Genomic DNA, 26,094 nt, shown 5'->3' on the forward strand with positions numbered 1-26,094 from the left:
CTCAATTAATTTTCTAATTATAATTTCATTAATGAAAATTGTGGGCAGATTTATTTTCTCTTAGTACATGAACCCTATGTAATAGTCTCAATTTTGTCTCTTGGCCTGCAAAGCCCAAAACATTTACCATCTGTCCCTCTGCAGAAAGGTTTGCTGGTCTCTGCAACTGCTATTGCAGCACAAAACAGCCAGAGATGACACATAGACAAATGGGCATTGCGTGTTCGGACACAGCCTGATTTACAGAAACCCATGGTGCGCAGGGTTTGGCCAGTATGCCAACCCCTGAAGCAGGACTCTGCAAGCGTGAGCCACTTTGGTTGGTTTGAGAAGGGCAAGTAAACCCTTAGGAGCAAATAAGCCAGTGTCTGCTGGAAAAATTCATCCAACGGCGTGGGGCGGGACGTGAGTCAGGAGTTGATGGGGCTCCTTCCAAGGCTTTGGGCATGAAGCCCACACAGAGACAGGAAGGGTGAGCAATGTGGAGAATCCACGGGCATCATCTTAACCCCCTGGATTGCACCCCATCTACAGCAAGTCCCGCCTCAGTTATAGGAGCCAATCCATTCCGATTGTTAGTCAAGCCCATTTGAAGAAAGTTTTCTGATGCTTGACTGATACAGTAGTATGAGAGAAGACTGTCTGGGGCTGGCGCTGTGGGTTAAAGCCCTGGCCTGAAGTGCCGGCATCCTATATGGGCGCAGGTTCTAGTCCCAGCTGCTCTTCTTCTGATCCAGCTCTCTGCTATGGCCTGGGAAAGCAGTAGAAGATGGCCCAAGTCCTTGAGCCCCAGCACCCACGTGGGAGACCTGGGAGAAGCTCCTGGCTTCGAATCGGTACAGCTCCAGCCATTTTGGTCATCTGGGGAGTGAACCAGCGGATGGAAGCCCTCTCTCTCTTTCTCTACCTCAACTGTCACCCTGTCTTTCAAATAAATAAAATAAATCTTAAAAGAAAGAGAGTGTCTAATCCAGCCTGGGGCATTCAAAGAAGACTTCCAAGAGGTGCCATCTGAGCTAGGTCTTAGAGTAGGCAGTGAAAGCTAAAGAGGGAAGGTACTCCAAGCAGTGGGTGTGGTATGAGAGGAAGCTCAACCGACAAGAGCCCACTCCACCTGCCACAAGTCCCAGGGGGCAGAGCTGGGCGTGGCCAAGGATGGAATCAGAGGTTCAAGAAAGGACACCTTGGGGCCAGCGCTGGGGTGCAGTAGGTTAAACCCCTGCCTGCAGTGCCAGCATCTCATATGGGCGCCGGTTCGAGTCCCAGCTGCTCCTCTTCTGATCCAGCTCTCTGCTATGGCCTGGGGAAGCAGTGGAAGATGGCTCAAATCCTTGGGCTCCTGTACCCACATGGGAGACCCAGAAGAAGCTCCTGGCCCCTGGTTTCGGATCGGCCCAGCTCTGGCCATTGTGGTCATCTAGGGAGTGAACCAGTGGATGGAAGACCTTTCTCTATGTCTCTCCCTCTCACTGTCTATAACTCTATCTCTCAAATAAATAAAATCTTAAAAAAAAAAAAAAAAAGAGGACACTTTGTTCCTTGTGTCCAGGCCAAGGTGCTCGAATCAGGAATGGGTCCTGAGCAGGGCATGATAAGTTCAGCTTGGTGCTTTAGACAGAACTCTTTGACCACTGTGGAAGGTGCACTGGAGTGAGGCCGAGTAAGGGCATCAGGCTGAAGGTGCAGAGCCAGTTAGGAGGCGGAAGGTGATGAGGGTCCCAACAAACAGCAGTGAGGCTGAAGGGGAGAGAGTGGTTCTGGGAAATGCTTTGGAAGCCACATGACAGAACTCAGTGATGGGCTGGATATGAAGAGGAAGAAATAGGGAGAATCAAGGGGCAATTCCATCTCCTAGGGTAGCCAAGGGCATCATAGTGCCACCAATAGGGAGAGATTCAGGCAGAGGGCAGCACGCATTGGATAAAGAGGATGACTTGGTTCCAGGATATGTTGCATGTGCCATTGCTGGAGGCCCACAGAGGCGGGCACAGGTTCAAGTTCCAAACCTTGAACTAGGAGGGTAGACCGGGAGCCCCCAGCTTACAGGTGGTAGTCAAAGCAGATGGGCTTGTCCAAGAGGGCAGCTAGCTTGAGAGCAAAGGATCCAGACTGAAGTTCGAAGAACACTAAGATACGACAGGGGACAGTGAAAGACAGGATGATCTCACCAAGGCACACGAAAGGGAGAAGTTCTGGAGACCGGAGGAGCCTGGCGCCCTGCCTGCAGCTCTCAACGTTTGCCTCTCCACTAGAAAGCCGCTGGCTGCCAGCACCTGCTCTTTGCCTGAGGCTTGTTTTCTGGCCTTGGAAACACCTTTGGCTCTAGCTCCGAACAAGCCGGGTGTACTTGAGAGCTCCTGAGCCTGGAAGCAGGTCTCAAACAGCGACAAGAGGGTGCTGGTAGGAGGTACTCCCTCCCTTGCTGGTGATATGCACAGCTTCACATAACTGCCAGAGTTCCCCATTGGGGTGGTGCTCCTCTTGCTCACATCTGTGAGGAAAAAAAATTATGCATGGACTAGAAAACTTTTTGCACCAAAATAAATGTGCCTTTTAATTCCATTTTTCCATGAACTTTTTGCAGTAGCTTTATATTTCTCAGATCACCTCCCAGAGAAAGTATCTGTACTTGAACCCTTGTCTTGGGATCTGCTTCTGGGAGACCCTAAACTATACAAAGATGTGTTATGAAACCTGAGAAGTCTGGGCCGGCGCCGCGGCTCACTAGGCTAATCCTCTGCCTTGCAGCGCCAGCACACCGGGTTCTAGTCCCGGTCTGGGCGCCGGATTCTGTCCCAGTTGCCCCTCTTCCAGGCCAGCTCTCTGCTGTGTCCAGGGAGTGCAGTGGAGGATGGCCCAAGTGCTTGGGCCCTGCACCCCATGGGAGACCAGGAGAAGCACCTGGCTCCTGCCATCGGATCAGCGCGGTGCGCCGGCCACAGCGCACCAGCCACGACGGCCATTGGAGGGTGAACCAACGGCAAAGGAAGACCTTTCTGTCTGTCCACTGTGCCTGTCAAAAAAATAAAAAAGAAAAGAAAAAAAAAACCTGAGAAGTAGACCATGTGTTGATGCTCCCGGTGACTTCGGTCTTTGTGGGGGGAGGGATCCAGCCATCCCTGCTGCCAGGTACCCACCTTCCTGTTCAAAAAAGAGGCAGACCAACGGCTCCCCTGGTCCCACAGTTGTCAGCAGGAGACAGCCACATCCCTAAGCTGAGCTAACTTCACCATCAAGAAATCCTCTCTCCTCCTGCTGGTGTACAATGCAAAGCTTCGGACAGCAAGAGTCCTCAGCCCCCCAGCCCGCCACCTCTGGCACCGCCCCTCAGTCTTCTCCAGCATTCGCAGAGGCATTCACTTCTTCCCATTCATCACATCTGCAGCCCGAAGGTGTCTGTTCGGCAAGTCTCTGTGACTTAGGGACTGGCCCCAACTCTTGGCCTGTGGCCCAGGAGGAGGCAGGGAGGGCTGGGTGGCTTGGAAATCCTCTCCACTTCCAGCCAGGGCACTCTTGACCTGCCCTGGCCCTCACCTCCTACCTCTCAAGGCCGGAAACCCAGAGGGAATGACCTTGACCCAGACTTCTTAAAGGGGAAGGGAAGCCATATAGTAGTGCTCTGAAGCCATCTGGTGTGTAACAGGCCAGGATATGGACGTAGGCACTCCCTTTGCCTAACTGGGAAACCAAGAATGAGGATCAGGGATATACAGGTACTTCAAAATGTTGGTGAAAATGCAATTTAAAGGGAAGTTTATTTTGGTGAAAAAGTTTTTGAAATTTTTGAAATCCATACATAAAGAGGGCTCCTTAAAAAGTTCAAGGAAAGGGCTGGTGTTATGGCCCCGCTGGTTAATCCGTCACCTGTGATGAGGGCATCACATACAAGTGCCAGTTTGAGTCCAGACTGCTCCGTTTCCAATCCAGATCCCTGCTAATGTGCCTGGGAAAGCAGCTGAAGAAGGCACAAGGGCTTGGGCACCATCCACTCATGAGGGAGATCCAGACGGAGTTCCAGGCTCCTGGCTTTGGCCTGGTCCAGCTCTGGCTGTGGCAGCCATCTGGGGAATGAACCAGCAGATGGAAAATCTTGCTGTCTCTCCCTCTCTAATTCTTTCAAATAAATAAATAAATGATGCAAACTGTGACGAAACAAAAGAACAACAAAAACTGTGCGTGGATTTCAAAATGTGTTCGCACCAGAACAAACTTATCTTAATTCTGTTTCCACAAACTTTTTGAGCTCCTGACATCCATATAAAAAGTACCTGGGCCGGCGCCACAGCTCACTAGGCTAATCCTCTGCCTTGCGGCGCCAGCACACCGGGTTCTAGTCCCGGTTGGGGCGCCGGATTCTGTCCCAGTTGCCCCTCTTCCAGGCCAGCTCTCTGCTGTGGCCAGGGAGTGCAGTGGAGGATGGCCCAAGTGCTTAGGCCCTGCACCCCATGGGAGACCAGGAGAAGCACCTGGCTCCTGCCATCGGATCAGCGCGGTGTGCCGGCCACAGCGCACCGGCCACGACGGCCATTGGAGGGTGAACCAACGGCAAAGGAAGACCTTTCTCTCTCTCTCTCTCTCTCTCTCTCTCACTGTCCACTCTGCCTGTCCAAAAAAAAAAAAAAAAAAAAAAAAAAAGTACCTGATGCACAACAGACACTCAACTGGCGGCGGCTATTCCCAGCATGCAGCTATACCTAGGCTCTGATGTTTGATTTTCCTCCTCTCACCGCACCTGCCAGAGCCAGCAACTGAGATCCCATGCCCCAGGTCTCCCAGGTCCCACTGGGCAGGAAGGCTTCCTGGCTAAGCAGAGAGTTCTGAAAATACCTTGAGCAGACAAGCGCGAATTGGAGGTGGGAGCATAGCCCACCTGGGAGGAAGAAATGGCTCCAAGAGAGTGGCGGTGCCACCTTGTGCCATTTCTACCCAAGCCCCCCTGCACCCCCTGCCCTAAACTGGCCATTAATGCAGACACAGCTATTGCCTATGCTCAACACCCCCAGCTGATACCTGCAGGGCGCCACCTTGCCCTAAGGTGTCAGGCTCTTTTTGTTTTCTTAAAGATTTATTTTATTTATTTGAAAGGCAGAGTGAGTAGGGGAAAGCCAAGAGTGAGAAAGAGATCTTCCACCTGCTGGTTCATGCCTCAAATAGCTGCAACAGCTGGAGCTGGGCCATGCTGAAGCCAGGAGCCCAGGGCTCCATCCAGGACTCCCATGTGGGTTGCAGAGACCCAAGTACTTGGACCATCTTCCCCTGCTTTCCCAGGCACAATTGCAAGGTGCTGGATTGGATGCAGAGTGCCTGGGACTTGAACCAGCGCTCCAGTATGGGATGCCGGCCTCCCATGCAGCAGCTTGACTTGCTGCTCCACCACCCCGATCCCTACCTTTGTTTTTTTAAACTTTGTTCTAGAGTATCAAATCAAGTCAACATGCATTACTGCTCACCTACTATGCAAAAGACACCAAGCTGGCTGTAATTTTGGGAAGTCCCAAAATGACTAAAATTGAGGACCCTGGTCTCAAGAGTACTATCTAGTTGGAGAAATGAGACATAAATGGGCAAGAGTTGACAGGCAACACAATGTGTTAAAAGTTACTATGTGCTTAGGACACTAAAGTTGGCCAAGAACACATTGTAACATCAATGACTCCCCCGCTAAAGAGGAAGGGGAAGAGGTAGGAGGGGCCTAAGGTGACCAAGAAGGCATACCAGGAGCCACGCAGTTTCTCCCGTGCTTCTGTGGACAAGAACACCCTAGGAGCCATAATATTCCTCACCACCTCTCTCCTCATCCTGCAGGGGGAGAAACTGGGATTAAGCCCCTCGCTTCGGGATTTCCGAAGCAGCAGCAACAGAATTGGGATTTAAACCTGAGTGCTCACAGAGGAGGTAGATGTGGGATGGCTGATGAAGGGTGAGAAGGAAAGAGCTTTTCTCCCTGCACCTCTTTTTTTTTTTTAATCTTTTTTTTTTCAGATTTATTTATTTGAAAGACAGAGTTAAGAGAGAGAGGTAGAGACCGAAAGAAAGGTCTTCCACCTGCTGGTTCACTCCCCAGATGACCACAACGTGTGCCAATCAGAAGCTAGGAGCCAGGAGCTTCTTCTGGGTCTCCCACACGGGTTCTGGGGCTCAAGAACTTGGGCCATCTTCTACTGCTGTCCCAGGCCATAGCAGAGAGCTGGATTGGAAGAGGAAGGAGCAGCCGGGACTAGAACTGGCGCCCATATGGGATGCCGGTGCTTCAGGCCAGGGCGTTAAACTGCTGTGCCACAGCGCTGGTGCCATCCTCCTTCACTGTGCCTCTTGTTGGCCTCTGCTCCCCACCCCAAACACCCTGTGCCCACCCACCCACCCATGCCACGGATGACCAGAGTGACACAAGGGCCCAGGGAGCTGCTGGGTCTGCTCTCTTCCTGCACAGAAACCCATAAAGGAATTTCATGGGATCCAAAGGTGCTGTGTTCTAACCATGGAAAGCTGCTTACTGCCGCCAAGTTATGGTTCGTTTCCTGATCTTTAATGATTGATTTTAATCTGCCCCAAGGCCCATGCCCACCAGCCCTTGGCCAAGGCCTGCGTCTTACTGAATCCCCAGGGGTGACCACAGGGGGCAGATGAGGGGCTTCAAACATTTCCCAGGGCCCAAGCACCTGGCCAGCCTGGCACCCAAAAGGGCAGCCCAGCCCTGTGCAGGCAGCCCCTGGGACAGCGCCCCACACTACCATGGTCCTCTACTAGGGGCAATATGGTAAGCTGATCCGCCTCCCCCAGGGGCAGGAGCCCCTCCTTAAAAAAGGGTGGGGGGCCTGAAGGGCGCCTGGAAGGTTCCTGCACAGTTCATTAAGATATCAACCCCTAATGAAATATTTCTTTGTTTAAGTTGTCATTTATCTTGGGGAACAGGGGCCTTTGTGGAGAAGGAAAAGCGCACCCTCCTCCCTCCCTCCCTCTCCCATCTCCTGGCAGCCAGACAGTGGGTCTTTCTGGGTCAGATAGACTGGGAAGCTGGTGGGGAGACAGGGCTGGGGTGGAGAGAAGATTTGAGAGAGGGGTAGGGGAGAAGGGAGGGAAACTTGCCTGGGGGAGAGGGGGAGAGGGAGGGGAGAATTTGAGCAGGAGGTAAGCCCACTGCAGGGAAACCACCAGGGCCAGTCATCAGATGCCGCCTCCCTGTGTGGATCAAGGAAGCAGAGCAGCCTGGACCTGGGGGGCTAAGCTCGCCAGGAGCTCTGAGATAAATGGCCCAGAGATACACGTTCCAAACCTGTTGAGTAAAACCAACCACCACCACCCTGGAGCACACGACACCTTCCACTTCCCATGTTAAGACAGGGCAGCCATGCTGAGTATAGCTCTGGGACACCAGTCATGGCAGGCACAGCTCACATGTACAAAAGGCCTCACGTTTATCAGCAAGGAAATGTCCTTTTTTTTTTCTTTTTAAGCAAAAAGGTGTACATAAAAAAGCATAAAAGCCTAAGTGTGCACACTGCTCAATTATCTTTCACAGTGAACACGCCCATGTAACCCAATCCCCAATTAAAAATGAAACATTGCCAAAGCCCCCCATCACTGTCCACCTACAGCAGTCACTCCCCGGGTTCCAACACCATCAATTAATTTGACAGACTTTAAAATTTCAGGTCAGCAATATCATACTGTCTGCTTTTTTTTTTTTCTTTTATGTCTGGCCTTTTTGGCCAACAGTATGTTGTTGTTACATGTGGCAATAGTTCCTTGATTCTCACTGCCAAGTACTGGCCCACGTTTGAGAATATGACTTGTTTACCTGTTCCTCTGTTGATAGCTGTTGTGAACAGTTGGCATATGTGAGTAGACAGCAGACACAGCACTCAGGCGTACGCCTTTGGTGCACGTATAGGAGTGTATGTGTAAGGATACTTCAAAAAGTTGCTGGAAAATGGAATTAAAAGGTGAGTTTATTTTGGTACAAAAAAATTAAAATCTGTGCATATAAGATGGTATTCAAACAGTTCACAGAAAATGCACATTGTGGAAAAATTGTCTAGATTTCCAAATTTTTTGCGCCAGAATAAACTCATCTTTCTTTGGAAAAAAAAGATTTTATTTATTTATTTGAGAGGTAGAGTAACAGACAGTAAGAGGGAGAGACAGACAGAAAAGTCTTCCATCTACTGGTTCACTCCCCAAATGGCTGCAACAGCTAGAGCTGGGCTAATTTGAAGCCAAGAGCTTCTTCTGGGTCTTCCACATGGATGCAGGGGTCCAGGCACTTGGGACATCCTCTGCTGCTTTCCCAGGCCATAAACAGAGAGCTGGATTGGAAGAGGAGCAGCTGACACACAAACTGGCACCCATATGGGATGCTGGTGCCATAGGTAGAGGTTTTTCCTGCTACACCTCAGCACCAGCCCCCAACTTATCTTTGAAAAATTTTACTTTTCATTTTATTTGAAAGAGAGACAAGCAGGGAGAGCGATCTCCCATCCAATGGTTCACTCCCCCCAACTACCAAAATGGCTAGGGCTGGGCCAGGCAGAAGCCAGGGGCCCAAAATTCCATGCTACTGTCTCCCAGGGTGTGTATTAGTGCAAAGTTAGAATTGGAAGCGGAGTCGGGATTCTGAACACAGGCACTCAGTGATCCAAGCAGAGTCTTCATTGCTGTGCCCCTAAACTTACTTTTGAATTCTATTTCTCACCAGTTTTTTGAAGCACTCTTTATTTAGGAAAATTGCAATATTATGCTGATGAAGTGTTTTCCTGAATAACTAAAAGTTTTTTGAGAAAAAGAGTAAGATTCAGAGCAGGCATTTGACCTAGCAGTTAAGATTCTGGTATCTCAGGGCCGCGGCTGTGGCACAGTAGGTTAATTCCTCCACCTGTGGTGCCAGCATCCTATATGGGCGCCGGTTCTAGTCCTGGCTGTTCCACTTCCGATCCAGCTTTCTGCCATGGCCTGGGAAAGGAAAGCATCAGAAGATGGCCCAAGCCCTTGGGCCCCTGCACCCGTGGGAGACCTCGAAGAAGCTCCTGGCCCCTGGTTTCGGATTGGCCCAGCTCCGGCTATTGCAGCCATTTGGGGAGTGAACCAGTGGATGGAAGACCTTTCTCTCCCTCTCACTCTCTGTAACTCTACCTCTCAAATAGTTAACAAATAAAATCTTTTTAAAAAAAAAGATTCTGGCATCTCATATCAGAGTTTCTGCTTTTTGCTTTTTGATGAAGATTTCTTTATTTGAAAGGCAGACGAGCAGAGAGATCTTTCACCCACTGCTTCACTCCTCAAATGGCCATAAGGTCCAGGTGGTCAAATAGCCAAGGCCAAAGCCAGGAAGGAGCCTGGAAGTCCATCCCGGGTTCCCACATGGCTGGCAGGGGTCTGAGCACTTAGGCCACCCTCTGATGCCTTCCCAGGCACATAGCAGGGAACTGGATTGGAAGCGAAACAGCTGGGACTTGAACTATTGTATTATTCTGACACCAGTCACTGGCAGCGACTCAAGTGGCAACTTAATCCCCTGCACCTATAGAGTGCCTGGGATTGAGTTAACAGCTCCAACCTTTTGCTAATTGTACCCTGTTTTAGGCATTTGGGGAGTGAGCCAACAAATGGGCACTCACTCTGTCTCCCCCCCCCCCCAAAAAAAAAAAGAAAAAACACAGCTTCAAGCAGTCAAATGAATGGAAGCACGCAATACCTGAGCCTAGATGTCCTGGGACTGTGGGAATAAGGAGATTAACGTTCCTCTGTACATAGTCTCCCCACCCCCTGAGCATCAGACCCTTGACCATTAGCCCACTTCATCCCACAGCAGGAAGACCTGGGGGCCAGTTCTTGCTGTGCCACCTCCTAGCTATGTCCTTGACCTCTCTGAGCCACCCTACTGCAGGCAATGAAGCAGGCAGCTATGAAGGAGCATCTCAGGATTTGCAGCTTTTGCCTCATTTTTCAGGGTGGGGGGAATGGGGCTCACAAAAGGGAACATGAGCATTTCTGGAGGGCACTTGAGCAGCACGTCGGCAGGCTGGGCATTCCGCCTGTGCTCTCATGCCGTCCTGCGGACCGCCTGTGGAGGCATGGTCCCAACACGCGAGGAACCTGCGGCTCAGACATCGCGCAACTTGTCCCAGTTAGACACCGGCCAGTGCCAGCTGCCCGACTCTGGGTCCTGTGCTCTGGAGCGTGGCCTTCCTATTAGGGCCAGGCCGTGGGCCTTGCTTCCTGACCACACCTGCCCAGAATCCCATGCTGGGACCCTGCGGCTGTTCCGGATCGCTCCTCTTTGGAAACCAAGGGTGCTTCTTTCCAACCTTCTCAGAAAGAAGGGTTTTGGGCTTTTTTTTTTTTTAATTTGGAAGCATTTTTTCTGGATCCTTCCTTGGCCCCACTTTGTTTCCTCACTGAAGTGCTCTTGAGGTGAGGATTGGGCCTCTTTGGGCCCCTCACTATGACTCCCAGGGTGCTGGGAACGGAGACAGACTGGAGACCCACGTAAACTGAAATGGAAAGTGGCAGCATGTCTCAGGGAGTCCCCTGGAGCAGGTGAGCCCACCTGTGAGGTGTGGAGGGTGGCTGCAGGAAGGCAATGGGGCAGAGACATAGGTAGTAGGAAAATTCACCTGCAAAGAGCTGGAGAGGGCCTGGTGTTGTGGCGCAGCAGGTTAAACCACAGCCTGCATGCCTGTGCAAGTCCCCGCTGCTCCACTCCTGATCCAGCTCCCTGTGAATACCCTCAGAGAGCAGCAGAGATGGTCTAAGTGCTGGGGCCCCTGCACGCACCTGTGAGACCTGGATGGCACTCCAGACTCCTGGTTTCTGCAGCCATCTGGGGAGTGAACTAGCAGATGGAAGACCTCTCCCCCTCTGTCTCTAACTTTGCCTTTCAAATTAATAAATAAATCTCATCCCACCTCCTCTGTGCAAAAATCTCCTTTTGTATCCCAAGTCCCTAATTCTTATCCCACCTTCAGCTTTCGCTGCAGGAAGGCTAGGAAGAGAGCAAAGATGCGTGGTCATCAGCTAACTGCCCCTCCAGGCTTGGTCCAGGGCTGTCCACACACCATGCCTTCCATCAAGCTCACTCTCCACAGAACATAAATCAGATTATTCCACCAAGAGCTTCCTTTCTCCAAAAACATCCTCCTCCTACCCGTAACCTACAGCAGCAGTGCTGTATCCAGGACCCCACGAGCTAGTGCCCTGTGCTCAACCCAGGTGGCTCTCACTGTGTTGTTTAATCAGCTATGGACACCTGGACAAGTAGTGTGATCTTTCTGTGCCTCAGTTTCCTTCTCCGCAAAATGAAGATTGCAGAACGATCTACCTCATAGGGTTCCTGTGCCAATTAAATGAGCCAATCAATAGGCCTGGCATGTGGTGCCAGCTGCTCCTTTATTATTGCCACTGCTATTGCTACACAGGAAAGGACACCACGATATCCAAATAAATGGCATTTGGAGATGTCCCCCAACAATTTCACACCCAGAGATCCCAAAGGCTCCAGCTGGACTTGTCACACCTGCCCAACAGGGCAAATATGTAAGATCTGGATCTGGGCAGATAACACTAACATTACAACTACTTCTGGCTGTTGCACCTTCCGAAAAGGTTAAAAAAAAAAAAAAAAAAGACAGTTCTCTCTCCACAGAAGCATTGTCTGCCTGCCCGCCCCTTGCCCACTTGCCTAGGGTAACTGGGGCCAGGAGAGGCTTCGGGAGCCACTGCCTGGCTCTCACTCCCATGCCCAAGTGCCTGGGTTCAATCCTCAGCTCCTGCTCTTTATTCTAGGTTTCTGTTAACTGGGACCCTCGAAGCCAGCGGGAGGCAGGCAGCGGCCATGACTTCAGTAATTAGGTTCCTGCCACCCATTTGGGAGACCTGGATTAAATTCCTGGCTCCTGCTTTGGCCCCCTGGCTATTGACGGAAGGGTGAACCCGAAGATGAGAGTTCTCTCTGCCTCCTAATAAAAAAAAATTTTTTTTTCAAAAAGAGCCATTGCGTTCCTGTCCTCACTGCACAGCGGGGCCCTCCCTTGGTTACGGGGACCAGGCGTCTCTGGGCTGGGGAGCCCCCTTCACCTCGCCCGCCCAGCTCAGCTCTCACGGATGGACGGACAGTGTCTCGGGCGCGGAGGGCTGCGGGGAGGATCTATGCAGATTTCTACGGCCTCTGGGGCGTCTGCTACCAACAGAGCCCGCCCCTTTGGATCCCGGGCCTTTCCTCTCCCGGACTTCCCCCTCCCGACCCAAACACACCCCGCCGCCGCCGCCGCCGCTGTCTTTCCAGTCCCGGCGCAAAAGCCGCATTCTGAGACTGAATTTTGTTTACTGGCGAATGTGTCCGGGTAGTCGCCTCAACTTCGCACTTCGCTGTGCCCTTGGTCCCCTCCTGCTCTGGTTCGCAGAGCGCTTTCCGGGAAATTCCCCCTCGGTGGAGGGCGGCTGCACGGGCTAGGGGGGGGTTTACAAAAGCCCCCCGGGGCCTCCCCGCCCCCACCCAGGTTCAGAAAGCCCACCCACAGCCCCCGCGCAGTGGGGAGCAGCGGGGAGGCAGGGCAGGGCCTCCGCCCGACGCCAGCTCCGGGCTTGGGGCCCCCGGCCACTCCCCGCGCCGGGCGCAGCCCGCGGAGAACCAGTGAACCGTGTGCGAGCGGGACGTGGCCGTACCTCCAGACTCCCGGCGAAAGGGCCGGGGTTTGCAAAGGGTCCCCGCGGCACTAGTCCCGGGCCAGGCCGAACCCTCGGGATCTCAACGCCTTGCCCCCTCTTTCCGACCCGCGGCCCCGCGTCTTCGGCCCACGTCCCCAGTTTTCCCTCCCCTCAAGTTTGGTCCACGTGGTCTTCGCTCGCGCGCGGCCGGCGGTCTCGCGGGGGGAAAGCGGCTGCACCTGCTTTAGGCGAATTATGGTAGCGCTAGAAGTTGGCCTCCCCTCCCCGCGCCGCTCGCCGCTCCCTCCTCCCTAGCTCTCGGCGCGCTCCCTCCTTCCCCTCCACCCTCCTCCCGCGTCCCCGCCCGCCCCGCCCGCGCGCCGCCCGCTCGCAGCCACTCGCAGCCCGGGCTCAGTCGCAGCCCCTCGGAGTCTGGAGCCGGCCACCCCTGCGGACCGGACGGTGCGGCCGGCGGCCGGGACGGAGCCCCCGGCCCGCGAGGAGGGCGCGGCGCGGGCGGCGGCGGCGGCGCGGCGGGGAGGAGCCCGGGCCGGAACCAGGGCTGGGCCGGGGGCGGGGACGCCGGGGTCCCGGAGCTCGGGAGCCGGAGCGAGCGGACGAGCGTCGCGGGAGCACCGGGAAGGAGGAGCAGAGCCCGGGCGAGCCGAGCTGCCCACAGAGTGCGATGCCCCGGCGGGGCTGAGGCGCGCGGCGGCCAGCGCGGCGGCGGGGAGGACGCCCGAGAGCTGCGCGGCGCGGGCCGGCGCGGAGGGGCAGCCCCGGCGGGCGGCGGCGGGCCCGGCTGCGCCCCGAGCGAGCCCCATGCCCCGCGCGGGCTGACGGGCCGGAGCCCGCACGGAGCGGCCGGGCGGGACAGGTAGGTGGCGGGCCGGGCCGGCACCGGGTGGGGGCTGGGCCGGCGCCCAGACCAACTCCCTCGCTCGCGCACTCTCGCCTGCTCCTGGCTCACTTTGTGTTTGCAAACTGCCCGCCGGAGCCGCGCCGGGCGCCGGGACGAGCCGGGCCCCGGCTGGCGCACTTTGTTCCAGCCAGGGCCGGCCCCAGCGCACTGACCCCACGCAGCCGCGACACTCCGCCCCTGGCCGGGCCCCCGCGGGCCGGAGCTACGGAGGGAACAGGTGGGGGCCCCGGCGCGGCGATGGGGGCGGGGGGCGGCGGGCGGCCGGAGGCCGGAGGCCGGCGGGGGTGGGGGTGTCTGGAGTGGCTACTGAGACCCGCCCTTCCCCCAGAATCTGGGCTGCGCCCTCGTCCCTCCCCCCCGACCCGCCGGGCCGCTGGGAATGGGGTTTAGGGGGGCGCGACAGCCCCTTGCCCCGAGTCAGACAAAGACTCCTTCCCGGGCTGGACCAGCCGGGGCTGAGAAGGGAAGGCAAGTGGGCTCCCCCAACTGCATTGTGTGCGGGACACCCCGAGAGGCGTCGCAGGCAGAGGGACCCGCGGTTCGCCTGGGTCCCGCCGAGGGCGCACCTCGGAAGTGCCGGGAGCAGTGTCTGCGTTTCCCCATCCCTCACGCTGCTCTGAGATCCAGTGGAAAAGTTCTTGGGGACCTCGGAGCGTCTGAAGGTGCTCCCTGTGATTTGGAGCCCCGCAATCGGAGGGTGGGGGGCCGTTCCCCTACTCGCCGCATTTGGGGAGAGCTTCCGCCCCACCAAGGAGGGAGCGGCCCCAGGCCGGAGGCCAGCAGGGAAGAGTGTCCCGGCGTGGCCGAGCAAGACCCCACCCCACGCCCAGGGGCTCTGGTGTCTCCCTGGGACAACCCCCCAAACGCTTCTCGGTGCCCGACGGCCATGCCGGCGGCGCTCCGCCTCGCGCTCCCCTTCAACAGCGGCCAAACTTCCCTGGGTTGTGCCGGAGGAGAGCCCGCGGCTCTGGAGTTCGGGAGTGCCCTGAACGACCTGGGGTCCCAGCCGCGCCGGGAAAGGGCCGTGTGATTAATTTGCTAAATTCGCGGGATGCGGATTTGGAGGCAGAGGCCCTGATGGCAGCGGATTCCCTATTCTCACCCAATTGGGGCCACCTGTAAACCCACCCTGTCCCATCCCCGACCCCCTCAACTGTAGGAAAAGGGTAGGGAACTCGGAGACCTGCACCTGGGAGAGCGGCCCGTGCCTCCCCTGCCTGGCCGCTTCCTCACTCCCCCGGCACCCGGGGAGTCTAGGCATCCTGAGGTCACTGGCATGTCCAGCGCCCCAGTAACCGGTCTCATGACCAATGGCCCGGCACCCGGAGCCGGGGAGAGGGGTGGGGGGCCCCCGAGGAGCAAACCCGGCTGCGGGGCGGCCTCTACTGTGGTGCCCGAGGAAGCCCTAGAGCGTTTTGGCCAATGCGGGTTTTTACCTGAACTTGAGCATCTTCACCGCTGGTTTTAAGCACCCGACGGAGCCCGTCCTGGCATGGACTGTGCTGGGTCTGGAATTACCGGTCACCATGGCGCAGACTGAGGGCCACTTGCTGGGGTTCACCCGGGCGCCCCTTCTACCACGCAGAAAGGAGGAGAGCCGGGCTGTCAGTGCCACCCGACGTTGAGGGAGGGTCGGATCCGTCCAGCCGCCAACCCATAAGCTCGCTCTCTGCGGAGGTGCTACTAGCAATGCTCCCTGGCGGCCAGGCCGTGCGGGGCCGCGGGTACCCAGAGCCCACAACGCTCCTGGTGGGCCGGCAGGTGGGCACAGGGACCAGAGGCCGGACTGCGACCAGGCTGCTCAGGGGGAGCTGTGAGCCTCAGACAACCTTTACCCGCCCCCGCGGAAAACCGCTGGGGAAGTCGGCAGGCTTGCTTGCTTGCCTGTGTGCGTGTGTGCCTGTGTGCGTGTGTGCGTGTGTGCGTGTGTGCGTGTGTGTGTGTGTGTGTGTGTGTTTAACTTGAGAAACTTTGTCTTGCTGAGGGTTCTGCGCTCTCGTGGCCTGTGGCAGGAGGGAGGGCACTACCAGGGCTGTGCTGGGGGCATCTGGGCAGCTTGCCTGCCTCCCTGCCTCCCGACGTCTGGGTATCTAAAGACTTCGCTGGGGGCTCCATGTCTGGTGCTGGTCCCACTAAGGGAGGCCAGGTGGTGTGGGAAGGAGGTGGGGCTGTGGGTGCCACCTTGCCCTGGCGCCCTAGCCCCCAGTGACCTCTGAAGCTCTCCCTCCTGGACCCTCATGCCCCTGCTTTATCCTGGTACTGGCCCTGGCACCAAGTCGGGGGATACTGTGGGAACTTTCTCTCCTGGCACTGAAGTTTGGGCCCCTGGGTGGGGTTTGTGTCTCCCAGCCATGGGTGGGTTCCCAGGAACTGTGGAACTGGGGAAGCCCTGAGCCCCGGGAGAGGAAAGGCCAGATTCCAGGCTGGAGGATGGCTGGGCGGGGCAGGCTGGGCCTGCTTCTTTCTTTGTAAGTGCCCTCCACACACACCCTGGCAAGACACCCCATCCCCCTTCCTCCGCCTTAGGCCAGAAACTTCCTTTTTGGCTTCAGGCAGGTAGGTCCCTTCTTGCCAGGAATGTGCATATCCTGCTGGGCCCCTACTCTAAACACACCTCTTCCTTGGGGAGAGGAAGGGGGAGACTGGGCCACTTTCTTTTGATCCAGTAATTCCTCGCACGTCTACTGAGCCCCCATTCTGTCTGGGCAGGTCCCAGGCTGGGTACTGGGGTGCCCACAACGTGCGGGCTGGGGTCCGCTCCCTGGATCTCACTTTGTTGGGGTTGGAGAGAGAGGCTTCCACAGCAGGGAGGGGAGGGTGGGAGCTGAGTGTCTTTCAGAGAAGAGGTGTGAGCTTGGAGGGGAGAGGGGGGAGGGGCCCCTCCCCAGGAAGCTGGAAGCCTACCCTGCTAGTCTTAACCCTCCTTCCCTCACCTTAGCCCTTTACTGCCCCACTGCCTGTCTTCCAGGCCCCTCCACTCCCATCCCAAGCAGGCACAAGTTCTGCTTCTCAGACAGCCCCCATCGTGTGAAGTAATGAGCCCGGCCATCCGAGGGCTCCTCAAGCGTCCTTTCTCTCAAGTGGCACCACCATCACAGCCCTGCCGGGCCCAGGGAAGGCAAACGTGCTAGCTTTGACCGGGACCTGAGGGTCCATGGCTGGTGCAGCTACCTGAGACTTGATTCCAGCACTGTGGAAGCCAGTGCAAGGGACTGGGGCCTCCCAGAGCGCAGCACGTGTCTGAGTGGAAAGGGCTTTGGAACTTGGCAGTGGAGTTGGGACTCTGGGGAGCTTAATTAAGCTCTTGGAACCTTCATTTTCTTAGGTTGTAAAGTAGGTCAGTGCTACCCACCTTGGAGAGTCTGTCTAGGAGCCGACAGGAAGCACCTTGCTTGATGCTGGGCGCGAGGAGTGCTGGGCACCGGGTGACTTTTGTCGTTGTTGGTTTGCCAGCTCGGCCGGGCCACGCGTTGGGCAGAGTCCTGGAAATGCTGGAGGATTAACCTTCATTTTATGAGTTGGGAAAAATGAAGCCCAGAGAGAGGAGGTGACTTGTCTGAGATGACACGGAGGTGGCAACGGTGCAGTAGCAGAGCGAGGACTGAGATGTGGGGCTTCTGCCTCCCAGTGTAACCCAGAGGGCTTGAGCCTCTGGTGGTGGGGGAGCTGCCCCCCCCCCCCCCCCCCGGCTTTTCTCCTCCCTCTAGTGTGTAGGCTTTATCTTCCCTTCCTGTCTGCTCTTTAAGGGAGGGTGTGGACTCAGAGCCTGGCCTTTCATACCTGCTGATGGAGACTAATACAGAGCCGAGGGATAATTCCCCAGAATACAGGGCAGTGGGGGGGGGGGGGGCATGGCGAGTAACCTCTCTCTCTGAAAGGGAAGGTTTCTAGGATGTGCAGACTCCAGCCTGCACAGCCTTCGGGCAGGTGTGTGACCCGCTTGGGACCTCCTCCTGATGAGGTCAGCCTGAAGTTGCTGGCTGGCTCTGGCAGTGCATCTGGAGCGTCTTGGTGGAAATACCCGCCCTCATGCAGGCCACTTCTGCGGAGCGGAGCCGGGATCCCAGCAGGAGCCCGCCCTGCTCTGTGCTCTGTGGCTGGGCTTTGCGAAGAGGAGCTCCTACAGAGCCTGCAGCGTTAGCAAGCAAGAGCTCCCCGTGCAAAAGGTACCTGTGTGGATAGGGTGTGGGGCTGTGGTGTCTAGGCCTGGGCCTGCCTGGTGCCCTCAGACTGCGGTCTTTTCCTGGCTCTCCCTCTAGCTCAGCCTTGCACCTTTCTTTTTTTTTTTTTCTTTCCCAGCCTGAGTGGTAGCCATGCAGTCTGTGTCCCAAATCCCAGGTGCTCTGCCCACCTCCCTGGACCCCATGCTCTGCCCCACTGAAGCCCAAGGCTAGGTGGGATCGGTTTTCGTGCAAGATGGCAATGGTGTTAACTTTCCCAGCCAGGGGGTTCTGATGGCACCTGATTTGGGGAGGGGGTCAAGATCGTGGTTTTCCTGGACAGTACAAAGTGTATAGAATCCAGACCCTCTGGCATTTGTTCAAGGCAGGCAGGGCTGGTGGGTGTGGAAGCTACCCAGATTCTGACTGCCAAAAAGGGAGGGAGGGGTGCAAAGCAATGGCCCTGGGAATGGAGTCCATTTAACAAATGAGGTGGAGCCCCTACTGTGTGCAGGGACAGGCAGGAGGGGCCCAGGGAAGAGGTGATACAAGCAGTGGTTCACTTGCAACCTGGAAAACCAGAAATGGAGCAAGTGCCGGAGTGCCACTCTCGGGTGCTGGCTGTCCTGACCTCCCCCAGCCAAGACAGGATGTTGGCGCCCACCCGGGAAGAGTCGGGAGCAGGATGGGCCGTGGCTGAGGCAGGCCTGAGTGTGGATTAGCGTCCTGGCTCCATATTCCTGGGAGAAGGTTTCTAGACTTTTCCAGGAGAGCCAGGCCTGGAAAAGTTGGGCCAAGGTAGGGTGGCAGTGGGCTGTCCTTTCTTTCCTTCAGGGGTTCCCTGAGCAGATGCAGATCCCATCCTGGACGGGAAGGGTGCTCTGGCGAGATTTGGATGGGAGATGGAGCCCCAGGATTTCCGAGGGGCAGCTGCCATAAGCACTTGGGAAGCCAAGTGCCAGCTTCCTGGAGCCAGAGGTGCTTCCTGTGGTGACGGGCTGTGTTGAGGGTACAGAGTCCGCCCATGGGAGAACCCCTCTTTCAGGAAGGCTCCAGGATTTCCCCCAGAGAGCCAGCCTGGCACTCTCACTCTCTCTTTGGACTGCTCCCCCCAGCTGGCTTTCCCCCTGAGCTCCAGAGCGCATATCAGCGTGAGCCGCACTTGACGTTGCTGGAGACTTGAGCTTGGGAATGCAGCCCCTTGTGTTTGTGGCCCCCCCCCCCACCGCGGTGCTGAGAAAATGTCGGCCGGGCCAGGCAGCTCCAACTGGTGTCTGGGGGTCCGGGGGAGTGGCTCAGGCCTTCTGGCCTCTGTCTTTCAGAGAGGGCCACCCAGGCCGAGAGCTGTATCCCTTGTGCTCGGGAAGACTTTGTGAGTTGGTGGTAAACAAGGTCTGGACTCTCTCGGGCACACGGGGAGGGGCCCCAGGAAGCGCCCAGCAGTCCACTTCCTACCTCGGTTGGTCGCGGTCGCGGCCGCGGCTCAGGCACCACCTGGCCTGCTTCTTTGGGCCTCAGTTGGTCAGGGAGCATCTGCAGGACCATTCTCCCGCCTTCCCTTCCCCAAGCTGCGTGTTGGGAGCCAGGAAGAGCCCCAGAGGTCGCCAAGCACACACTCTTTGTTCCAGAAGTGTCCGGAGCCTCCTGCCCTGTGGGTCTGTCCCCAGAGGGGCGCTGTGGAGCTCCGGGCCCGGGACCCAGCCACCCAGTTGGGCACCTGAGCTGATTAAAAGGGGCGCTGCCCGCCCCCTCCCACCCGATCCCCATCAACGAGATTTCCCTTCATCAGAATCTCACATCCTCCAGAAATTAATTTGATGCCTCTTGTTATCAATTAATTGAATCTCGTAGGGAGCGAGAGCTCCGCAAGGCAGGCTGCGGCTTGGCCCTGGTGCGCTGCCGTCGCCCCTCCCCCTTCACACCGGGACAGCTCTCCCCTCCCCCCCCCCCCATTTCTCTTTTCCTGCCTTGCTTTTAATTTCACGTATTTTCTAAAACAAAACCAGTGCTCTGGGCCCCTTTGCCTCTTGGGCTGTGTACTAGCTGGGGTTCATCTTTTCTGTGGTGGGGAGCAGGGGGACTTCCTCTGCCCTGGGCCCCGTTTGATCTCTCCTTAAATGAACCAAACTTCATTCACCCTTTGGGAATTTGGCCCTGACCCTGACCTTATATGCTCCAGGTGCTTCTGGTGAGGGACTTGGTGGTGGGGGTGGGTTGCACCCTGGTTGGAGGGAGCAGGGAGGGAGCACAGGACCAAGCAGGGCCTCCCTTGGCCATCTGGTCTTTGCTCTTGTTCCACCCTTTTTTAGGAGAGTTAGTTAGGAACCAGTGCCCCAGATGGGCTGACCCCTTCAGTACAGGGCCGAGGGCACAGGTGTGTGGCACCTGCTGGCGTGTGCACACCCCACATCCCTGAAAGCTGGGGGTGGGGCTGGGGGGGATTGTTCTACGAGGCATTTCCATTAGGAAGCATGGGCAAGATTGGTGGCAGGTGGAATGAGGTGGCCAGCAGAGACCCCGGGTGGAGGACTTGTGCTTGTTCTCATCCTCCCAGCAGCCCTGGGGGACCCTCCAGGTGGTGACGGTCATCACTCTCACTTGAAAGGCCCGGGGTCCCACAGCTGAGTGGAACTTGCCTCTGAGCAATGCTGGCCGGGAGGGCTGAAGTCACATGTGGACTACCTTCACCCCATGAGTCTTCTTGAGACGCCCCTGCTCATTACTGTGGAGAGCTGCACATAAGCACCCTCAGTGTGGAAAACCCAGACCCTGTGAGCTCCGCGTGGCAAGGATAGACTGTGAGGGAGTAGCAGCTGCCTCTTAGTGCCCTCTGCTTCTTCCCTGCCCCCCCCCCCCCCAACTGCCAAGCTGCCAGGGCGTTTGGTTAGAGTCATCCAGCATTCTTCAAGGAAAATCTAGGGGCCCTTGTCTGAAAGACTGGAGAGAAGACCAGTGAGGACCCCTGACCCAAATCTAATTCCTACCCAGCCACTAAGAACTGGTGGCATGAGCAGCTCTCTTTCTACATGGAGGGGATCCTAAGGCCTATGTCTGCAGGAGGCTGTCCCCAAGCTGAGGCCAAACCTGCCCTGCCAAGGCGAGCCCCTCCATAAAAGCCTCACCCTCTTCCCTGCCCTCCCACCCCGCCCCCAGCTTACTCTCTCTCTGGACTTTTTGCTGGGGGGAGGGAGGGCTTTCTCTCCAGGAGGGACGTGCAGATGGGGCCTAGGGAAGAGCTCACACTTCTGGATCCTGTCTGGGAACGGAGAGCCTCGGAAGGGCACTGCGACTTTGCATCTTCCTGTGTGACTGGGTTTTGGATGCGCAAGACCACTTGGAATGCCGTGCCCACAAGTCGTCTGGGGAGGTGAAGGAAGGCTGGGCAGAGCAGCCGGCGCCCAGGCAGAGCTAGGCCAGTGGTCTGTCACAGACCCGCAGGAGCCCCTGATGCCAGGGGCACCACCAGAGCCAAGCTCCAGATGGCCGATTGGGCCCTGGGCGAGTTGCCCCTACCCCTTAGCCAGCAGGCCCCCCACGGAAGACGTCACTATTTAATTAGCCATCTCTGATTAACCAAACTTGGCATTCGGCTTCTCTTGCCCTCATCTTTCCCAGCGCCGAATCAATGGCTTTGATATGCTAATTAGGGAGTAATTTAATTTCAAAAGGCCGCAATTAACAAGGGTGTTGTGGACATGCTGTAGTTAAGCGGAGTAATCTAATTTGCATTAGTAACAAGCAGGGACTAATTAGAAGCTTAATTAGACACTTAGATGGCTCTTATGTTTACTTTCTTAATGAGATGGAGTGGGATCTTTGGTTCCCGCTCGCGCTCTCTTTTCCCCTTTATTGAGAAGCCTTCCTTCTGGTCACGGTAGCAGGAAGGCGTGTGGAGGGAGCCTCCTTGCCAGGGCTTGGCTGAGCCGTTCCTGGGCCAGCACCAGGGCCAGCAAAAGGTAGGCTGGGGGGTGGCGGTGAGGGACATGCAGGTTACGTGGGGAGGAGCACTGGTGTGGGATCGGAAGAGCCACCTGGTTTCTCTTAGCAAGCAGCCAAGTGACCTTGACAAGTCCCTGGGCACCTTGGAAGCGTGGGTCCTTCCTGAGGTAAGATGGGGCCCCTGCAAGGGCATGGCTGCTGTTTTGTGCCCAGGCCTGACGGGGGGGCCCTACTCTCATGCCGCCAGCACCCCTGAGTTGTAAAGCTGTGCGTGCACAGGGCAGAACGCCCCAACTCTGACTGCATTTGAACCTCAGGATACTTGAGAAAGCTTTTTACTTAGCCAAGCCTGGGTCCTACCCCTGGGGGCCTAGGTGTGTAGGCGCTTTTTTTTTTTTTTTTTTTTTTTTTTTTTAATTCTCCCATTCTGCTGTAAGGGATGACTTCAAAAACTTCATGGAAAGCAGTGTTCAACGGGAAGTCTGTTTTGAAATCCGTGCACGACTTGCTCCTAATGTGCATTTCCCTTGGACTGTGGGAAGACCCCTCCCAGGCGTGGATTTCAAAAATTCCTTGTGCCATTATAAGCATCTAAATTCTATTATTGTTTTCTGGAAGTGAGCATGGTAGCAAAATGTAGTGGAGCGAATACCCTTGACACAACAGGCGGGCACCTCAGTGAAACCCTGAGAGCAAGGGCTTTATTTTTGGAGGTGTACTTACCTGTCAGCGTGTTTTGCCTGTGTGTGTCTTTCTCCTCTGCCAGCTCAGGAGTCCTCTGAATGCAAGGGCTGTGTCTCATTCACCCCATCTGTCCAGGCCCTAGGGCCCTGTGAGCTCAGGGTCAAGGGCAAGGAAAGCCCTCCTGACCCCCACCCCCGGCCCAGAGTGTGCAGTGTTGAGTTTTCCACGCTCCCGACAGGATCCGAACCTATCCTGGGGAAAGAGCTGGCAGGAATGGAGGGAAATGGACAGGAAGACAGGGCCCGGGAGCCTGCAGAGACACAGGTGCGCTGCTGCAGGGGGCAGACCCGTATGAATTATATGGGCATCAAGTAGAGGATAAATGTATCAGGAGCCTCAGAAATAGGCAAGTGCACCTTCTAAACACGCATCCCAGGCAAATGGTCAAAAAATGCAGAGCATCCTCTTCCCAGAAAGGAGTTTCCTGCAGAGTCATAGTAAAAAAATAGGTAACAGTCTAGCTGTTACTCCAGGGGATTGGCTAAATAAATTCTGGAACATGCAGCCCACTCAAGCAACTATGTGACCATTAAATACCGTTGCCTAAAATATTTGAAGTCATGTGGAAATGCTTATGATAGTAAGTGGTGAGTGGAAAAATAGGAAAATTCAATCGTGGACAGATTATGACCCCAATTTCACTTTTTAAATGTTTATGTGCCCAAAGAGAGCGAAAGGGGATTGACTGGAGGGAGCTATCACCAAAAGGCTGCCTAGCTGGCTAGTATGATTGTGAGGATTCCTTCTTTTATTTTTTTCTTTTACTCTTTTTTTTTTTTTTTTTAATCCCTTCAAAGTACGCTACCAAAAATGTCTGTTACTTTTAGGGTTAGAAAATAAAGTGATTTGAAGCTTGGGTGAGAACCTGGAACAGGCAGTAGCTGGATGGGGGCTCCCCTCCCAAATCAGCAGCTTTGTTGCCGCCTTGCAGAAAGAGGTCCCTCCCACCCCTCCACCCCGCCCCTTGTTCTAAGCTCCCAGAAGTCTGCACTCTTGTGCTCAGAAGAGGCCTTGAGTGGTTCCCAGAGTTGGGGCAGGTGGCTCCTAGGATGTTACAAGTCATTTAGGGGACATTCAGGCTGGACAAAGTGGGGGGAGGACAGGCTAGGGTGTCAGCCTCTGACCTACGCGAGGGGGGTTCCCAAGTCCAGGGCAGGCAGGGGCCCAGAGAGTGATCAGGTTTTCTGGAACCCAGAGAGCTCCATGTGCCTGGGGAGAGAAGCTGCTGGCATGCTCAGACAGCCCAGTAGCTGTGGGACTCACATCGGCAGCTCAGCTTTTAGGGCCTGCTTCGGAGTAGCCGCCACAGTCTAACCCTTGCGTCCCCTTCACGTACCTCAAGTGCTAAGCCGAGGGCTGGGAAGGGGGATGGCATGGGATCCACTTTGAAACCATGGCCCAGAGTTGGCCTGCAGCAGGGTGTGCCGAGTTCTCAGTGCAGTCACAGTAACTACCTTCCTCTGAATGTCTTTCTACAGTGTTTTCTTTATAAAGATTTTTTTTAAAAATTTATTCAAAAGGCAGAACAACAGAGAGAGAAGGAGAGACAGATCTTCTGTCCACTGGTTCACTCCCCAAAATGGCCACAATAGCCAAGTATGGGCCAAGTGGGAGTCAGGAGCCAGGAACTCCATCCTGTCTCCCACGTGGGTGCATGGGCCCAAGCACTTGGCCACCTTCCGCTGTCTTCCCAGGCCATAGCAGAGAGCTGGATAGGAAGCAGAGTAGGAAGGACCCCAGCCAGTACTTGGATGTGGGATGCTGATGTCACAAGCATAGGCTTAAGCTGCTATGCTACAATGCTGACTCTTGTGCCATGTGATTCTACAGCAAACCCTCAACGTTGTTGGTATTAGCCCCAAATTACAGACAAGGAAACCAGGACTCAACTGGTGACCTCAGGGCTCAGTGTCACAAAGGTAATGAGGCAGGCAGAGTGGCGAATGAGTGGCTGGCTGAATAAGGCAGCTGCCCAGGTGGCCGCTGCCCAAGGACCCTCCTCTCACCTGAAGGCCTGAGGCTGGTGGACCTCTGGACCAGAGCTAATGGGGGAGAGCATTCCTGGGTCCTTGGATTGGAAAGCAGCCTTCAGTTACTGGTAGGATCCGTGCTCATGGCTTTGAAAAGCCCTCTGCTATGTGTCCCTTGCTGCACTGTGGTGCAGCGGGTTAATGCCCTGGCCTGAAGCACCGGCATCCCATGTGGGTGCTGGCTCAAGACTCAGCTGTTCCACTTCCGATCCAGCTCTCTGCTATGGCCTGGGAAAGCAGTGGAGGATGGCCCAAGTCCTTGGGCCCCTGCATCCACATGGGAGACCTGGAGGAAGCTCTTGGTTTTGGATCAGCACAGCTCCAGCCGTTGTGGCCCAATGGGGAGTGAACCAGCAGGTGGAAGACCTCTCTCTCTCTCTCTCCTCTCTCTGTGTAACTGATTTTCAAATAAACATTAAAAAAAGAGAGAGAGAGAGAGAGAAAAGAATAGGAGTGTAAGCCATTCCTGCACTGTTCTGTGTAGTATCCTGTGAATCTTATTCATTTTAAAAATTATATTTATTTATTTGAGAAGCAGAGTTACAGAGAGGGGGAGAGACAGAGATATCTTCCTTCCACTGGTTCACTCCCCAGATGGCAACAACAGCTGGGTCTGAGCTGATCTGAAGCCAGGAGCCAGGAGCTTCTAGGTCTCCCACGCAGATGCAGGTGCTCAAGGACTTGGGCCATCTTCCACTGCTTACTCAGGCCATAGCAGAGAGCTGGATCGGAAGTGGAGCAGCTGGGACATTAACCTGCACCCATATGGGATGCCAGTGCCACAGGCAGAGGCTTAGCCCACTACGCCACAGCACCAGCCCCTCCTGTGAGTCTTTATATGATCCGGAGATGTGTCCGTTTCAAAGACAGCTCTGGCATTTGCACATGCTGCTTCCCTTGCATTCCGCATACACTTCGGCCAGCGCCCACTCCTTTATTTCTAGGCCTAAATGCTATTTGCTCAGCAATGCACGCCTTCCCTGACCCCTTCCATTTAAATTGTATCCCATTATCCCTGAACTCACACTTGATAGAACTTCTTTTATTTGCGCTTGTCTGTTCATCTGTGTCCTTATTTATCACTTGGCTCCCCTCTGGGGAACGGAAGCTCTGCGAGAGCAGGGCCTGTGCCCTGCTCTGTTCGGGCTGGCACACACGGAGCCAGGTGCATTGAGGTATTCAAATATTTGTTGAACAGATGAATAGATGAAGGCTTACTGCTGGTGACGGGTGCTCCCCGCCAGCCACTGGAGGAGAGAGAAGAATGACTTTGTTCATGGCCAAAGCTCCAACTGGTACCTACACTTTCAAATAGGCAAATGCCGGATTTACCTAGGAAAAGGGCAGTTCCCTGGCAGGTAGCTCCTCAGTGCCTGGCTTAAGGAGACCCCAACTACGTGGGGAACGAATGAATGGCTTTTGGAGAGGAATCGTGTGGTGTGAGCTGCCAAGAAGCTCATGACCGAAGGGGGTGGCCATCGTCGGAGCCCTGCTGCCTCCAACAAGCAGCGTCCGCGTCACCTGGGAGCTGTTTGGAAATGCAGGCTCTCAGGCCCAGTCTCGGAGTCGCTCAACTGGAGTCTCTGGGGTTGGGGTCCAGAGATCTGTGTTTTCACAGCTTTCTCAAAGGTGGCATGGGCTGAAGTTTATCCCCTGG

The 26,094-nt window shown here is 55.6% G+C and overlaps 1 protein-coding gene and 1 long non-coding RNA gene across 10 annotated transcripts in view; one reads left to right on the plus strand and one right to left on the minus strand.

Annotated features, from left to right (window-relative positions):
• LOC108177425 (uncharacterized) overlaps positions 1-26,094 on the minus strand; it is a 66,378-nt gene that overhangs the window by 13,599 nt on the left and 26,685 nt on the right. The window contains exons 2-3 of the long non-coding RNA XR_011378520.1: positions 16,917-17,055; positions 15,001-15,138 (exon numbers count right to left, since the gene is read on the minus strand). This is a non-coding gene — a long non-coding RNA (uncharacterized lncRNA). The remainder of the gene's footprint in view (positions 1-15,000; positions 15,139-16,916; positions 17,056-26,094) is intronic.
• LOC127486595 (forkhead box protein P4-like) overlaps positions 12,947-26,094 on the plus strand; it is a 69,237-nt gene continuing 56,089 nt past the window's right edge. For 2 of the 9 annotated variants that reach the window (XR_011378517.1, XR_011378518.1), the window contains exon 1: positions 12,947-13,519. The gene's annotated coding sequence lies outside the window, so the exon portion shown is untranslated. The remainder of the gene's footprint in view (positions 13,520-26,094) is intronic. The other 7 variants (XM_070048169.1, XM_070048170.1, XM_070048172.1 and 4 more) reach the window with 5 other exon arrangements.

Source organism: Oryctolagus cuniculus, chromosome 8, assembly GCF_964237555.1.
Source record: "Oryctolagus cuniculus chromosome 8, mOryCun1.1, whole genome shotgun sequence".
NCBI lineage: Eukaryota > Metazoa > Chordata > Mammalia > Lagomorpha > Leporidae > Oryctolagus > Oryctolagus cuniculus.